This window comes from Rhagoletis pomonella, unplaced genomic scaffold, assembly GCF_013731165.1.
Source record: "Rhagoletis pomonella isolate Grant_MI unplaced genomic scaffold, Rhpom_1.0 Rhpom_scaffold_00291, whole genome shotgun sequence".
Taxonomy (NCBI): Eukaryota; Metazoa; Arthropoda; class Insecta; order Diptera; family Tephritidae; genus Rhagoletis; species Rhagoletis pomonella.
In genome coordinates, this window is record NW_023458845.1 from 83,442 (window position 1) to 89,076 (window position 5,635).

Below are 5,635 nucleotides of genomic sequence, written 5' to 3' on the forward strand. Positions count from 1 at the left end.
AGCTCAAAAGTTGACGGCGAAAAAAGACGCATAACAAAATTTCAGCGTCTAATACTCTTAACATACTTCGCCAAAGTTTTTTATAAGCATCTTTTTTCGCAAAATTTTTTTAAACGCTTTTTTTCACCGTCAAAACACCAGCTCGCCTTTATTCGTATGTAGTGACGATATTTTTACAAAAAATTTATATTAAATAAACAACCGGAAAACTGTAAATACTAAGAATTGAAAGGGTGTGCAATTCAAATGACGAGGAGTGTATATGAGCAGATGTGATCACTACCACAAGTAAACGCGAGCTGAAAGCATGATTATGTTAGTGTGCCAATTACGTTTGAAGGCCGGTCCACATAGAACTTTCGCGTTGGCTTTGGCGTTGGCGTTGGTTTGACAGAACGCACGTTAAAAGTGTGCTTGCTACAATGAACGCTTGGCAGCGAATCCTTGGGCCACTAAATTAACATATTAACGACAGATAAATTAACATTTCATATCAATAATTGCATTAAAAACGATATTTCTTGCCCGAACTTGATTAAAAAGGAAAAATATTTCACATAATTTTATTTATTCGCAACAGCTGACGAGCGACGCACGCGAAAAGTTGAGAGTTGGCCATCTTTTTGCTTTGTGTTGGCGTGAGCGTTGTCGAATTTTGGCTATGTGGACGGCTGCATTTGAATTCATGTATTCATAGTCAGCTGTTGAAGCGACGCCAACGCCAACGCAACGCCAAAGTTCTATGTGGACGGGCCTTGAATGAATTTGCGTTCGCTTTGTTACGCTCTCGCATGTATTTGCATGTGATGCTTACGCTCTTTAAGCACCCTGCAATAAATTGTGCGACTAATCTCTAAAGAGAGTATGCCGAGATTACTCTCAATCGGGTACAATTGGGCATTAATTAGTCCCAACTAGTCTCATTCGGGTACTAATGGAGGTTAATTAGTCTCGACTCATCCCTTATGGGTATAATTGGAGATCAATTAGTCCCCGACTCATCTCATACGAGTACTATTAACGATTTAATGATATGTACGCACCTAGTAAATGAAATTTCATGTGCGGCGTTGGCACACAGAGAGAGTATTCGCCTAACAAAACTGAGCACCCAGGTTCGAATCTCAGCTGGCGTAAATTTTTATTTTTATTTTTTAAAAGTGAATAGTCGCCTTTTATACCCGTTCGGGTATAAAGGTGAACAATTAGTCTCTTCATAGGACATGCTCGAACAAAAGCGAACAGTTTATTCCATATAAAGAGATCAAATGTGGTATTAGTCTCATGTTCCTTTCCGGTTGCTCCTGGAGTCATCCCGGATTAGTCGCATTTTTTGCAGGGCAGGCGCTCACTCTCTGTCCATGCTTGTATATGAGCAAATTTGACATCGATATAACTGTTGCCAACTTTGTGCCTTTCGCAAGAAGTGCGTTTAGGGAATTAAAAGACGAAAATTGTTTAGTTTAGCGCTTGTTTTTTTCTTTGAGGCCCTTTTCAAGGCAATTTTATAATTAAAACGTGATTCTATGGTGACATTGTATTTGACTTACATATATGTTAGTGTTTGGCCGAGCTTCTCCTCTGGATAATATGCTCCAAGATAATCCAAACGCAATATTTTCACACAGTCTCTATCACGGAATCCATAGAATATTCTGCTAATTAGCTGGGTGTGCGCTATTTTCAGTATTTTGGTGCTTTTTTAAATAAAAAACTTAGCGATCAGGGCTGCCAACTTGGCTCAAACCGTGCCATTTTTAGCACTATTTTACATGAAATGACACTGAATTTTTCAATTTTGCACAAAGTGCCAAAATGGCACTTTTGAAAAAAAGCCAAATTTAAATACATTTTTGGGAAATCCTTTGCGTGTACTTCTTTTTCTCACCTAAAATTTTCTAATTTCTATAGTGTACACAACTGGTTTATCTTACTTTTACATTGGGCTTTTGTTTTAATTTATCTAATTTTAATGCTAATGGGAAGAACTGAAGAGAATGACACCTTTTTTGGCACTTTTAATTTTCTATTTGGCACGTTTTAGCACTTTTTTATCCTCAATATGGCACTTCATAGCTATGTATGTTTGGCAGCCCTGTTGGCAAATTTGATCACTAGCTGACCTTCACCGAGCGCTCTTTGCTGGGTTCGGACTACAAAAATGGAAGTAAATATCAAGTATTCGTAGTAGATGTGCATTTCTTATCTTTATAAAAAACAATTCATTTCTCCTCGTATCCTTGTACAAATAAGGAGCTAAAGCGGCCATATTAGAGTCGATATCTGTAGATTGGAAAATCGACCAGCTAGTGGTTGAAATGTCATTTACACGGGTCGATTTTGGTTGAACGACAAAAATCTACTAGAAAATCGACCCGTGTAAAGGCGCCTTAATCCAACGAGCAATTATCATTAAATTTAAAATGCCTTGGTTAAAATTAATAAAAAGTTATTTCATTCTTTCTTTACCGGGACAATTGTTACATCGGTGGGCAACGACGCAATTACAGATTTAGACAGAGCAATATTTTTCGATCGGGTTCAAATCGGACGATTGTGAGGGCCTATTCACGAATTCAAGTGTATTTGCAAAGTTGCTTTAGCTCACCAATGTAACAATCGTGTAGATAAAAAGGTAAAATATAACTTTTAGTTTGCTATTAAAACCCCCACCTCCTTTCTATTTGAAGAGTAAATTTGTTGATGCAACAAAACGGAGCAGATTTTCAGTTGAGCGAAGTAGAGGACTAGGTTTCAAATTTTTTCGACCAAACGGAACAAAACTACTCCTATCGGAGCGAAGTCCGAACGATGGCTTATTGTGTATATGAGGAAAATGTATGCTCTTTGTTTGGTACACAAAGTCAGTATTACCGCAGCCGTACTGCGATGAACATGATGTGGGTGGGGTATAAATAATTTTTTCGCAACTTTTCATACCCTTCCTCCCGTAACCTTTTTTTCCCTTTCTCAAGCCCGCGCTCGCACTTTCGCTACTGCGCGGGCAAAAAAGTGCCCATGTCTGGTTTTAGGCATAGGTTTAGAAGTCTATTTTGATAAAAAATCAAGGCGAAAATAGAAATATAGTAAAATCATTTTCACTTGGACCGTTGATAACTGATGAACATACATGAATATATGTACATATGTATAATATACATATGTATGGATGATGTAATAGCTCTGATCCTATAACTTTCGTGTAAAATCCTGGAAAAAGGTCAAACAGCAAACTTATTCTCTGAAGTGAGAGTAAAAAGTGGGTAACAGCAAAACGTATGGAACAAAAAAAAAGCATCGGGTAAAATCTTGCAACTTCAATCTCTATACAACTGTCCAAAAATTATTTATCATTATCATATTATGATTAGATTATATTCCGAAAAAAATACTAAATTTAGGAATATAAACAAATAGAAATGCTCAAACTATAAGCTCATAAACAGTAATTGATGCGGTATTTTCAAAATATTCTAACGCCCTCGAGTCACAAGTATATACAAGTATCATATTTTATCAATCATACCGATAATTTCATGTATTAAAATAATTAAAAATTAAAATGAATAAAAAAAATTAAATCAGCAAAATGGATAAAATTAAATGAAATTAATGTTTAATTTCTAACTTAGCCTACATGTGTATGCTTTACATACAAAAATATTATCCACATTTTCAAGCATAACCCCCTAATCTGTAATTAGAAGAACAGATTAGCGATACAAAATTATAATTATAAAATTATCCCAGATTAAACCGATAACTTTTTGGTGTCCAACCTAGTTTTATCGATTATACTTGCAAAGAAGACGAGGAATGTCAAATGTAAAAGTAAACACAAATTGACGCTAGTAAGGAAAAGAGGTTTGTAACGGTATTTCTAATAAAATATTCAGTTAAAATATATTTAAATAGCATAATATGTGTAGCAGAAAAAAGTGACCACGGTGGAACTTGTTGTTATGCATTGGTACGCAAATGTGCTAAGTCCAAAAAAATCCAAAAAAATATATATATACACGTCTGTCCGTGTACACGATAGCTCGAGATATCTCAACGAAATTTGGTATGTAGGTTGCCTTTTATCCAAGGTAAGTTGGTATTAAAAATGGGCGAATCGGAATGTAACCACGCCCATTTCCGATATAAAGGTATTTTCTAAAAATGCAAAAACTACGATATTTCAGTAAATATTGGATGCAAATTGTTCAAAATTAGTATGTGAAGTAGAATTTTTGTAAAAAATATTATTATTATTTTTGGAAAATGGGCGTGACCCCGCCCACCTATTATGAAATGCTGTATCTCAGTGGCCCATTCACCAAACTCGGTACGAGCCTTATTTAGGGTCTAGCTAAGAAATCTGTTAAAAATCTAATTCACTTAAAATCGATGATCGCGATAACCACTCAGCAGAAAATAAGATTATGATACATTTTTGGATAATGGGCATGGCGCCGCCCACTTATGACCACAAATGTGTAACTCGGTAACCGATTTATCAATTTCTACCAAACTCGGTGCACTTAATAAACCTGGTACGGAAAAGCAATTCGTTGAAAATTATTCAAATCGGACCAAAAGTACATTCGCTTCCCGTATATCTAACGGTAAATTTAAAAAATACGGAAACTCTGATATTTCAATAACTGAAGACGCTAATTTACTTCAAGTAAATACTTACAACAATCTCTTAACAATAAATAAGACTGCGTGACACCGCCCACTACAAGGTGTATTTCGGTAGCCACTTTAGCGATTTCCACTAAACGTGGTTCAATTATTTCATTGAGTTTAACTCAGGATATTATCGAAAACGTTTGAAATCGGGAAAAAAGCCCCTGCTTACGACAGTATTTGATACCTGCGCCGGATATATAAAGTTCGGTTTCGCCCAAACTTATACCTCTTTACTTGCTTTTAATTATTTTCTTTTATAAATGGTACATAAATTTACGACTTAAAATAGTTATTTTTGTTAATAGCAATGAAATAAAACTGTATTAGGTTATAATTCATTTCAAAACAATAAAATATATTTAAACTGAACAATTAAATCTTTTAACAATAAAAAATAATGGAAAAAAGGTTGATGCTAAGTCCACATTAAAAGAATAAAATCTTAAAGAGAAAATGTGGGAAGTCCTAAAAGAGCCTATAAGTCTGCAACAGCTTTATTTGGAAATTGGCCGATTATTGGTACTAAAACAAGACGAACTAAGGAATAAAACTGCATTTACAGATTAGAAAAATATTGAAAACAAAAAAGTTAGACGGTTTTTTGTCCTTCCTGAAAAATAAAAAAAGTGGACTTAGCACGTTTGCGAACTAAGCCAACGATATATATATTTACTTATTTATATTACCCACTTACTTATTTATAATATATTTTATATATTTTTACACTGTGCGTCGTCGCCACTTCAATAACTTGTAACAATACCTGGTGCAAGGAAACTCAGGTTACGTATACGACCCGGTGGCGGCCCTAGCTCTGAGCTGAGGTTGCCGCTACCGTTACCAACGGGGGTATGCTGGCAGCGTATAAAATATGAGCGAAACGTTGTTAAACTTTTAGTAGTATGTACTTCAGTGGAGCTAAGTGTATACAAAGTAGGGCTTGCAAACAGGGTAA